At 43.0% G+C, this 11488-nt stretch overlaps 1 long non-coding RNA gene across 1 annotated transcript; it reads right to left on the bottom strand.

The window, feature by feature from the left end:
* Positions 1-681: 681 nt before the first annotated feature.
* LOC130154132 (uncharacterized) lies at positions 682-10717 on the bottom strand. Its single transcript, XR_008823611.1, has 2 exons — positions 10489-10717; positions 682-2398 (listed from the first exon to the last, which is right to left on the bottom strand). It is a non-coding gene; the product is annotated as an uncharacterized LOC130154132 (long non-coding RNA).
* Positions 10718-11488: the final 771 nt, after the last annotated feature.

Here is an 11488-nt window from a genome sequence, read left to right as displayed (position 1 = left end):
GTATTTCAAACTGGAATTAGATGAGAAGACCCCTACAGGCTGTATTAGGACAGAATAGCCTGTTCCAACACCTCGTGTAGGAAGTATGCTGGTTTTCCCGAACTATATCATGGCTTTCAGCTTTCTTTGGCTGCTATATGGCTAGATGCCAGCACAGCGGAAGAAAGGAAAAATATGTTCTTTTTCTTTCACTCTAGCTAGAAATCTGGTTTTGAGGAAAAGATCTGCTCCGCCTTTCATCAGGCTTGGTGTTGGGCCAGTTGATATGTGAGGGATGGTGGTATTCCATGTAGTGGCCTAGAGCAGAGGCCAACAAGGACATGTGCTCATTTGACTCTCATGGAGCAGATGTCCTCTGTGGGGCCTCATGGGATGATCAACTCTCAGGTGGCCTTTTCAGAAAACAGTGTGTTTTCCTTTGCTGATGCAAAGGTTTGGGTTCTTCTCTGTTCATCTCTTTCAGGTTCCCTCTACAAGGTCAGAGTCCAAGATGCAAGGGTCATTCACAGCTTTGCAGCAAAGTTAACATACAGGACCTGCTCATAAACAGCTCATTATCTGCATGATGATTTTCTGAATCATCACATCCAGCTTGGAATGGGAATCCTGTCTGAACTGGTTGTTTTTGGCAAATTGGAGGATCCCTTGTGACCAGGAGTGACTGGTTTCTTCCCTTTATTGCCCCCCACCCTATTGAACATAATACAAGATACTTTCCACCTTCCATTGTGTGGGGGGGTAAAGACGTGAAACCAAAGGGACTGGGAACTCTAGCCAGCAGCAACCCTGACAGAGCATAGCTCCAAGCAAAGTGATGTGGAGAAAGGACAGAAAATCTGCCGTTTGGGCAGCTCCCTTTCAGAGTGGCAACAACAGCAAAGAAGAAGCCAGATGAAGGGGCTGGGGTGGGAGAGATGGGCAAGAAGCCATGATGTTGGCTGGAGTGCATCCACCAAGTGTTCAAAACAGAGGCAGTTTTCAGATAGATCTTGAAAGGCACTGCAGTCCAGCAAACGTGTGTGTCAGTGGCAAAGGCTCTGGGAAACTGGGGATTTTATTTCCCGGAGGTTCTGAGAAACAGAAAAACAGTACAGGAAAGAAGAAAGAGACCCACCTGACGGTTTCTTTGCAAAATGTGGGAAAACACACTTTGTATCGAAGAAATACTTTATCTGTTCTGCAGTAGGCTAACTTGTGTCATTCTTGAGTTTTAAAAAATAAGAAAAGCTGGAAAATTCAAAATGAAGGGCTCTTTTGAACAGGAGAATCTTAATGTTTCAAATAATACTCATTTTTATCTTCTCAGATTTTTCATTAATACACAATGAGCACAAATGAACAGTGTGGTAAGGCCAAAAAGAAATGTGTAAACTTGCAAAAAAATCCCATGTCAAAAGGAAGGAGTCATTTTCTCTGAGGAAAAAAGAAATACAACATTTCCACAGTTAAAAAATGAAAAAGTTGATAAGGCAGTGTTTTAATCCTTCTTTGTATAACTGAAAAAGGGGGTGTTGGCAACACTATTTTTTCCCTTCTTGGATCCCAATGGGTGCCACAAGAAGCAATTTGCCTAGCCATGCTGAGAGGTGATAAATGAAACAGAGGAATTTCTTCAGATTTTGAGCCAGTGCTCTGTCATAACATGGACAATGCCATGGAGGTGCTGAAGTACTAATAAAAGAAGAGGAGATTCAGGCCTGCAGATGGTTCCCAGGATACAGTGAGCCAAGACGACTCAGTCCCATCAGAGACAAGCAGGAGATCTGAGTCAGTGAGGGTGGTAGAAAAGAATGACTACATCAGAGCCTCCCAATCACATGTGATGAGCCAGTTGGCAATATCAGCACAATTCGTCCTTTCCCTCCAAATACAGACACTTTGTGCATCCCTCACTGTGCAGGGGAGATGGACTGTTCTCCATCAAATACAGAGGAACAACATGAAAGTCCAGCTCTGTCAGAGCTGCTGCTGCCCACCTCCTTCCCATCACTTGCTCATCACCCCATGGGCAGGACTGGAGATGAAATAGCAATGGGAAGCAATAGACAGGGCTGCCTGAATGGAAACTGAGTGGCTGCTGGAGCTTCAGAGTGACCTTGGAGTAAAATCTTGTGTCTGTAATGAAGAGGTGCTTAATTAATACAAGCTCTCCAGAGTCATAGATATGACAGACAGTGGGTCCCTCCATGTTGTGGACATATGGGAACCAACACGTTCAATTAACCCCATGTTTCTGGACCTCATTGTGTGTGTAGAGCAGTTCCAGTGCAGAGGGTGGAAGGCCTTGGAGCAACCACTGCTGTCTTTCAAGGAGTACGTCCAAACCTCTGAAAATATTCACTGTGGAATGTTTGCTTCAGATATTGTCCTCCAACGCAGACTGCCTTACAGCATGGACCTGGAATAGTGGAAGGAAAAAAGAATTCTTTATTATATTGGGCTCAGATTGACGTCCCAGAAGCCAAGCCTATGTTTTGGTGCAGTAGGGAACATCCCCACTCATCATGAGGAAGATCACATGGGCAATGAATGGAATAACTGCCTAATATATGTCCTGCTCTTCTCAAAATTTAGGGAAAAGGTGACTGAGTGAGGAGGCATCATCATGAGGGAAAATTCCTGGCGTGTGGTTGTGTTCAGCCACCACTGGCAGCAGAAGCAGCCACCCACCCCATCAATCTAACTTGGAATGAGTCTGTATCATGTAACTTCCTTTCTCAGTGACAGTTCCAGGGTGAAAATCTGTAAGATTTCTGTGGACTACAGCAGAATCTTCAGCAACACCTAAATACTTTCAACAGGAGCCAAGCAATGCTCCAAGCATCCAAGAGTGTGAAACACCTTTGCAGTGGTACAAGTTTTTTGGGTGTAGAGGAATGAAGTCCATGTGTCTCATCAGCTGACACCCAGCAGGGGACAGGTAGTTTGCTGCAGAATTCTCCTTTGCTGATGATGAACCTGTGTAGCTGTGATACCACCATGTTTCACTGGAGGTGAAACACATCTGACGATGGAAAGAGTTGTAGGAAATACCTAGTGGGGAGAAGGTGGCCTGAACAGCACATTGAACTTCTGTAGGGGAGGAGCAAGAAGCAGCACATCCAAGCAAAACTATAAATTACACTTTGTGTAATAAATTATACTTTTGCTGACTCAAAACAGTCAAATAATTACAGAACTTATAACAATTCCCTCTCAAGGTCATGTTACTTAGCAGCTGGCAAAGTGGAGGCCCATTCTTGAAGCTTTGGTTCCCAGATATGACATCTGCCTTATTAACGCTAACTTCTTTTCTACGTGATACATTGAAAATATTGAGGATCCTCAGCCAGAATGTGCTGATTAAAAACTGAAGGGGCATTTTGCACGGTATGATTCACTATGCTTGGACAGTGACTAATAGTACATGTTGGCAGAACGTATGCAATTTGACAACAAAAAAGAATTTGCACCCATGATATCTTCCTCCAAGAATTCTCAAATTCAGGAAGGTCAGAAGTGGCAGAAATAGAGAATTCTTTTTAAGATGACACATAATCAGAAAAAGTGATTTGGTCCAGCATTACAGTATACTTTCAGCAGGACCAGGTGATCTGCTAGCTCAGGGACCACCGAGCCAGAAAGCCAACATTCTGTATCCCATGAAAAGGGGGTTGTCCCAGCCTGAAGAGAGACGGGTACACTACCCATTTCAGAGATTGCCAAGCTAAATGGACAGGCTGCTGCAATGAAGGCACCAAAGTTAGAAGAAATTATAGGGAGATAGCAATGAAGATGAAAATACACACACAAGAAGAAAAAACTTGTAGCCGAGGCCAAAATCAGGACACCAAGAGTTTTTCAGCTGATGGAGGAGTCAGATACAAGAGATGTTGAATGCTGAGATACCAGAGACCAGGCTGCTATTCAAAAGCATGAAGACAGGAACTGGATGGAAACAAATTCTTCACCTACAGTTACAAAGCAGCCAGCCACTAGAAGATGGTTAAAGAAACCCCCAGGATATTTGAAGCTGAACCATTCACAACAGGACTATTTGACTGGGTTTGTCTCCATCTTCTAGAGCTGGTGCTAGTGACAATGACTCATAAGCCAATACTGGGGCAAAGCACAACTGTAGCAGTTAAAAAGGAAAGATGGAGCAATCTGTGTGAAGCTTTGCAGGTGAAGTGCAGGCTGGAGCACAGTGGAAAAGATACGGGGAAGGTAACAAGAAAGAACACTTGGCTTGAGTGTAGCTTTGCTTGTGGTACCTCCGGGCTGCATTATATTAACAAACCATCACTTTCTTCTTGACATCAGTGGAACACTCTTGTGTTATTTTTCTCAAAATTTGGTGTATAAAGCCCATCCTCTAGCCTTCACAGACAGAAATCCTATACATCAGGGTCAAGAGTTCCAACAAGATATAGGTAGGATACTTCTCTGGGATGAGCTGGTTCTCCAACAGGTTAACACTGAATCCCCAGCTGGTAGGTAAGTCAGTAGATGAAGGTGAGAACATGTCTTTCATTAGACAAATACATTTTTTTCCAGGGACAAGGAAAGACCAGAAGTAATGCCCAGCACCCAGTGAGATCAACGGCAGCTTTGCCATAGACTTCATTGGTGCAAGATTTTCAGTCTTACTGTCCATCTGGACCTTGTTCCAGGCAGTTCCTCCTGGTCTCCAACCCAAAGCCCTTCCATGCAAACCATTCCATCAATCCTTTTTTGATCATTGCAGGCAACTAAGCAGAAGACTAGGCCATGTAATCTATGGCTTCTTTTCTATGGGGACATCTTTGTTATCCTGGCTGAGGTACCTGTGAGTGTCCTATCTCCTCATTCCTTCAGTGATCCCCACTAAACTGATGCCTATTCCTTTCCCATACCTGTCAAAAACTTCTCTGAACTGACTCTTTAGATGTATAGGGCCAGGTTAATCCAAGGCCAGACAAGGAAAGAAACTGGTAGAGCCTCCAGACACAACATGGTGCACTTGGGCAGAGTGGTGTTGGCAGGAGGAGATGAGGAGAACAGTCTTAGTCTTTTCCAGAAAATTCATACCTAAAGTATAGAGACACTTCTTGCTGATAGAGCAGTTTGTGCAGCACCAGACAGAATAAAAGCCTGGTCAAGGCTGGAACATACCCCTCACCTGCAGCTATCTTGGAACTTCTCTTTTCCTTTCTATAGCTTCACACACACTGGCACCAGAGATAATCAGAAGACAATGTCTTTTTGAGATTGATGGTTCCTCCTCCTTTCTGGTTAAAGGCCTAGGCTTATGGCTGGAGGTCAGCTGGGATCCAAGGGCAGCCAAGTAGCTCTTTCAATCCACAATGGGATGCAGCACCCATTTTAATAAAAGGGAGAAAGAACCTTTTCCTCTGTGGCTACAAAAGTTCGTAATTTATCTGACAGAGCACACAAACCCTGGTTTGCATGGGAAATGCTCTTTTCCCTTACACACGTGTTCCTTGTAATACTGCTGGGAGCTGCTATGTGTCTCCCTGAAATATCTATCTCTTATTTAAGTGCGGCAGGCTCTGTCAACACAGTGAGACAGAATGGAAGATGACTGGTAAAGCCCTCACCAAAGACAGCTGAGACAATGCAGCCAAACCTGGAGGAAGATAAAGAAGCTAAAACAGAATCCCACCTCCCCACCCCCCAGCATGATCGACTCAGACTGAGAAATCCCTGGCTACAAATCCCACTCCCCTTTTGCTCCACTTGTGACCTGGAAAATACACGTCTCCCTAGATCAGGCTCCAAAAGTGTCTCATAAAAAGCTCGGATCAAGGTGAATACTACTGCTAGAAGAGGAACTGTTTGCATGACTTTCATGTTATCATCAGCCCTCTGCTATGCTCCCCTCCCATTTGTCCCACAGGCTGCACAGACACAGATTCAAAAAAACGGATCATATCCCAAGAGCAAAGTATAGCAGACAGGTGTATACAGAAATAGAGGGACACAAGGATTACAGCTGGTTTTGTAGCTGTGGTTTTAATGAAATTCAGCTTCAATAAAAAGCTTAAGTGAACTGAAGTGGGGATGGAGGATGGAGCAAAAATTCTCAGTGTGTTTATGGATTACCTGTTAAAGGTACACTAACTGTGCCAACCCAGCATTAGCTGCTCACTCACTCTTCCACGAAGGTGGCTGGCTCAAAGGAGGGGGATCTAAAATGTTTCTTGAATCAGTGTGTTAAAATTCAGTATTAATTATATCCTGGCTTTGCTGACTCTCTTAGTTGTGGGGAGAGGCACCACTGCTTTGCTTCCAAATTCTAGTCAGAAATCTAATTTCCAACCATTTGTTCTTCCTCCTCAGTTATTTTTCTCTGGTGCCACACTTCCTCCTCAGTTCCTCTCTGATTTCCTTTCTCACCATCTGTCCCCAAACAGTACTGTTTGCCTCCTGTAAAAAAGATGCAAGTATTACCAATTTATGCTTAAATATCTTTTCTTCCTCTCTCTTTATAATATACTGAGTCATGGAAAACAGAGTTGGGAGTTGCCTTAAGGCAAGATTGCTTTTGCCTAAATGATTTGTCTAACCTCCTATTAAAACCATGCAGACATGGAGATTCCACAACTTCCCAAGGCAAATTTATTGCCTAAAAATAGACCCCTGTTTATCAAATAGTCTGAAACTATAATCTGTAGCAAAGGATTATATTATGTGCTCTACAGTACCAAGGCTGGGACAAAGAAAGAGGCCAAAATAATCTTCTGTATTCATTCCGGGGTCAGAAGAAGTCCTTAGAGCACAATCTTCTGGGTTTAGTCACAGCAAGTCTCCTGGCAGCTCTGGGTACTGAAGTGAAGCTGCTTGAGTTGGTTCTGATATGTATATGCAAGGCCCCACAGTAAACGAAAAAGTCAGTATCTTAGTTGCTGAGATTACAGCTCTGAGTTGTGGCTACCTCTTTCCACACTCAGACATCTACAACCCACACCTTCCTTGGAAATGAACTTGGGTTTCAGTTCCAGAGGAACAAAATCTGGGACAAGATGAGATAGGTTTTCTTGGAGATGACTGGCTTTGGTGGGCGGTTGGGATTACTTTTGCCTTAGCATAGAGAATTAGAAAACTTCAGATGATTTAGGAGTAAAACCAAAGCATTTTCTCTCTCCAGTGTTACAGTCAACTGAACTTTTCCCAGGTGAACACATTTCTAATGCCTCCTCCCACACCACACTGCTGGTTGAAAGCCCCAGCACTCCATGCACCATGGATCTTTGACCTTCATAGCAGCACTGGGGTTTTTTGTGCCTAGCATGAAGCAAGTCAAGAGTCAACCAAGGAAATGTGTACTCTGGTTGCATGTGCTATGAGGATATCAGCCCTCAGATCTGGTGTTCTGGCTTCTTCTTCTAAAAGAAGTTAAACCCAGATGCATATTTTCATAGAAAATGTAAATTACTCTAGCTCCTTTGTATACAATCCATGCCTTGCTTAGCCCAGGCTTGTGCGGCAGATCTAAAGAGCTTAGAAACATCTCCTCAGTTGGTGCCTGGGTCAAATAGACAACATGATAAAATGAAATCAAGTCCTGTCCTGTTCATTGGTCATAGCTGTGGTTCTGGAACAGAAAGTGTTGCATAGTCAATGGAAGTGAGCTGAGAGTGAAAAGGAAACATAGAGTCCCACCTTGCTTTCCTACCCACTATGTTGCTGCTGAATGGTACAATTTATTTGCTTGCATTACTCTCTTCTCCTCTGACTGCGATCCCCTCTGATCTTCAGACAGAAGACTGATGACTAATCAGGCGCACATGTTCCCCAGAGGAACATGTCACTTCTGTCTCTGGGTAATCTGGAGGTCTACTGAGGACAGAGAAGCTGGAAGCCATTTTGCACTGAACCGCCTAACCTTAGAGGATGTTCAGCAGTGGTGGCTCTAGACAATGGGTGACCAATGAGATCACAACAAGCCTCTAACTTAAAGGGTCTTTGCTGCCATCCAAGTGCTTCAAAAAGCTGTATGGCAGTCTGTACTGTTTATGAACGTATTTCTGTTTAAACAGAAGCTCTATGCTTATTAAAAATAATAGCTTTTGTCCTGTAAGCCATGCTTACCTCTTTGGCAAAGTCACTTAACCCACCCTCAATGAGGTGCAGGATTGCCTTTGGCTAGCTTACTTTATACCTTTTGGCTATGGAATGAGTGTAGGTTTCTAAGATAAAAATGATTAATACTTTCTTTGCACATACCTACCCAGGCTTTATTGCAACAATCAGTGATAGTGGAACCATTGACCTCAGTGGAGCTTTTTCCCATTTACTTCAGCCGTGAATTTGGCTTTCTCTTTCTATGCATGTAGAGTTACAAACCCGAGTTGCCTGAATTCACCTTGACTTTCATTGCTCTTAAATGAGCATCCATAAAGTGAATTTAGAGGAGTCAGTACATTGTTCTATCCAGAATAAATAATTAGGTCCTTTCACACAAAGGATCCGAAGAGATGGCAAGAGCTTAATGCTGCCTGCCTAGTAACAATTGTAACACATGCTGTCAAATGGTAATGATTTTTAGAATCACAAATTGAAGTTTCCATCCAGGAATTTCCTTTTCCAAACAAACACAGGATTCACTAGATAAATACTAGAGAATCAAAATTTTCATTCTTGTAATGATTATCCATCATTCCCAGACCACATCTTGCCATCAGTGCTGCTAAATCTCTAGCCTCCTGTCCCAACATGAAGTTGGATGAGAATATTTATGGCAGCTGTTAAGATAAGGCAAAAGGCGTCCAGCTGTGATTCTGAATGGCTCTTTGCAGCTGTACATGGCAGTGCTGAGATGGCCTTGATATGCTGCTTAGTGTTCCCAAATTAGCTCCCAGCAAAGAATCTAAGCCTGTAAGCTGAATGATGGTGAGTGTCTCAGTGTTCTAACTTTTACTTATCCTGGGAATTGAGGCAAATGTGCCTGGCTGCTTGGACTGTGAAAAAAACAATTTGCCATTGAAATGCGTCTGGCCTAATTATCTTGAGGCCAACATTCCTAGCTCCAGAGCGATGTGATCCTCCTAAGGGTGTGATCTCAGACATATCTCCTTCCCCATGAAAGGGGTACTGAGGATCTGAGCCTTATATAAATAACTGTGTACCACCCTATGCCTAATGCTGCTGGAAGGGGCTCTTTGGTATCTGAGAACCTGAACTCCATGAGGAAAAGCTGGCTGTCTGGCTGATGCCCAGTGCCAATCAAGCTTGCACAGGCTGGGAGGAATCTGGCACAGCTCATGACTGACCCTGAAGAGGAAGATTATTGCCTAGGAAAGGATGCTGTGTTGGGCCAATGATACATGGCCAAGTTTGATGAATTAATAGAATGAACAGGAGTTTATTTGGGTCTCTCTGGAATATTTTCACTCTGCAGACTAAGGTAGTTGCTTTCCATGGTGCTCTCAGCCTGTAAATTCCTTCTGGCTTGAACAATATTTTTATTATTATTATTTTTAATCACGTAGACTAAACACGATCCATACATCTCAGGGCTGCCCAATGAGGCCTTTCCCTTGCATTGGGAAAACAGGGCCCTTTGGACTGTTTATAGCCAGCTCAGTGCTTCAGTTCACTGAAATTAGCAGTGTTATTTTGGATCGGGGCTGCAGAGAATGTAGCTTAAGGTCAAAATCTGAGTGGAACAATCCTCAGAAGCTACAAAGACTAGACGGTATTTATTTGGAACGACAAGGCATATCTGAACATATTCAGACTTGAGCTGTCTGATCTGACACAGCTGAAAAATGTTCTTGTTCTTTAACTCCTGTCTGACAAAAGACTTACAGCTTCTCTGGCTTATCAACAAGGACATTGAGCTGTCTCCCTCCAATGACTCTTCTAATGACTTTCACAGGGTCACTGGGAACGTCTTCTGGTTACAGTAGTGGGACCAGCACAGGACATGTTCAATGATGAATAACTAGAACCTTAGGTAGAGAAACAGGGACTGAACATAGATGAATGAATAAATGGAAGCATGGGAGGTGAAGAGGAATGGAAGGAACAAGAGAGAAGTCAGTCCCCTCCACAATGCCTTCAAAAGGCTCTTTTTCTGCATAAAGCTAATGCCTCTGCCCCTCGCCCCCCACACTCCAAACAGCAACAAACAATGGAGGGAAGGATTTTCTATTCTATGATGCATGATACACATGGGTAAGAAATCATCAACTGAGTTTTACCTTGACATTATTATTCCTTGCCAGGTACTCCTCTGTGTTGTAATAAGGTCCCTGTATTTGATTCGGCACCATTTGTATAACTTCTGGGTATTATTCCAGCTCTGTAGCCAGAACACCTTAACAAGGACACATTAATTTCAGCTGCAGAAAACCTAACTTGGCTTCAAACTCTGTCCCTCTTCTTCACAGTGAATGGTCACAGACTGTTTGAAATAAGTGGAGAAGGTAGTCATTAGAAATACATCATATGTATGCATATGCATTAAATTCATAGTTACATACACCCACACACAATACATACCCTTGATAAGAAGTTAAACTACAGAACACCGATTTGTTCTCAACATCAGTTCAAGCACATCTTCTTCAGCACCAGTGATTCTGCCCTTTAAGTTTAGGATTCCAGAAATCCTACATCAGTCTTAGCTCCACCACAGTTTTACCAGACGACCTCAGAAAAACATTTTAATCTACAAGAATCTGCTTCCCCATCTGTGACACTTATTCCCAGCCTCCTGGGAGGTTTGCCAGGATACTGGATGTGCAAGAGTTGTTTAGTTTTTGTATGGGTACAGGATGCAGAGACCACTGTGACCTGCACCTCTCAGGGCTTTGCAGGTGAAACTTGGCTATGTTCACACCTCGTGGGAACTTCCAAACAGGGTGACGTTAGGTAAATTCTGAGTTCAGAACTGAATGGCAAAGGGGTTTCCTTCTTGTGGTCCATTATACATCCTTCAACGCTCACTCCTACATTTTCCAGAGCTGTTCCCAGACTTTTATGAAAAACTCATGAAGTGGAAAGTGACACAGCAAAGCCGGCTGAATGATTTAATTTAAAAGCCCTTTAAAAACTCTATTACGTTAGAAACAGTCAGCAAGACAAGACTGCAGAAACTTTTTTTAAAGCTTTTCCTCTCCTCCTCTTCATTACCAGGAACCCTTCTTTCTCATATATTAACCCTCTCTGGTCCAGAAAAGCCTGGGCTAGAAACTCACAGGAAAGGAAAAACCAGGTCAGTGGGGAGAGGCAGACATCCTTTCTCAGCAAGTACCTGCCTAGTTCCAAATAAAAAGAATATTTCAGATGTTTTTTAAGTAAAATGGTTTGAATGACCACAAACTACCCTTACATTATTTTTCAAACATTGTTAATAATAATTCATTAGTAAGGAATTTTTTTTCTAGAAAAAAATGCTGACCTTTTTGTTCAAGTTTTGAGTGTAAAACTAACTAAAAAGCCTCCTTTCAAGTAAAAGTCATTCTTTTTCCTGTTCTGCTGGGGAAGTTTGGTTCAGATT

Source organism: Falco biarmicus, chromosome 8, assembly GCF_023638135.1.
Source record: "Falco biarmicus isolate bFalBia1 chromosome 8, bFalBia1.pri, whole genome shotgun sequence".
Taxonomy (NCBI): Eukaryota; Metazoa; Chordata; class Aves; order Falconiformes; family Falconidae; genus Falco; species Falco biarmicus.
This window is presented reverse-complemented; position numbering and strand designations above follow the sequence as displayed.